Below are 518 nucleotides of genomic sequence, written 5' to 3' on the forward strand. Positions count from 1 at the left end.
GTTAAAATATCAAAAATACCAAAAATATTTAACTTTTAAATTCTTGCAAAAATCATTTTTCGTTTAAGTAATTATCTTTTTAAAAATAGAAAAGCTTTCTCAAAAGTGCATATTACATAATCTTCCCTGTGGGTTCGATATTCAGGTCTTAATAAAAAAAAATTCTATATTACTTGATAACGATACGTATATTTGCGTAGTATCCCAATTAAATATATATAAATTAAAAAGTTAAATTCTTATTTTTCTTCATGATCAAGTTTTTGGTTTTGTTGCAAAATAAGGAAATATTAGTGAAAAATACCATCAGAACTATTGTTATATTGTGCATAAGAATTAAGTCGGGATGAAGTTTTTGGCGCCATTGCCGGGAAAGAAAACTAAGTAAATTTCTATTTTTAGAAAGCCTAATTTAAACTTTAAATATTGTACCTTCTTTTGTATGTTTTATTTTATTTTATTTTATTTTATGTTAGTGTATGCGTAGTTCAGGTTATGAAGGACTAGTGCCCTGACTA

Source organism: Phalaenopsis equestris, unplaced genomic scaffold, assembly GCF_001263595.1.
Source record: "Phalaenopsis equestris unplaced genomic scaffold, ASM126359v1 Scaffold223162, whole genome shotgun sequence".
Classification (NCBI taxonomy): Eukaryota; Viridiplantae; Streptophyta; class Magnoliopsida; order Asparagales; family Orchidaceae; genus Phalaenopsis; species Phalaenopsis equestris.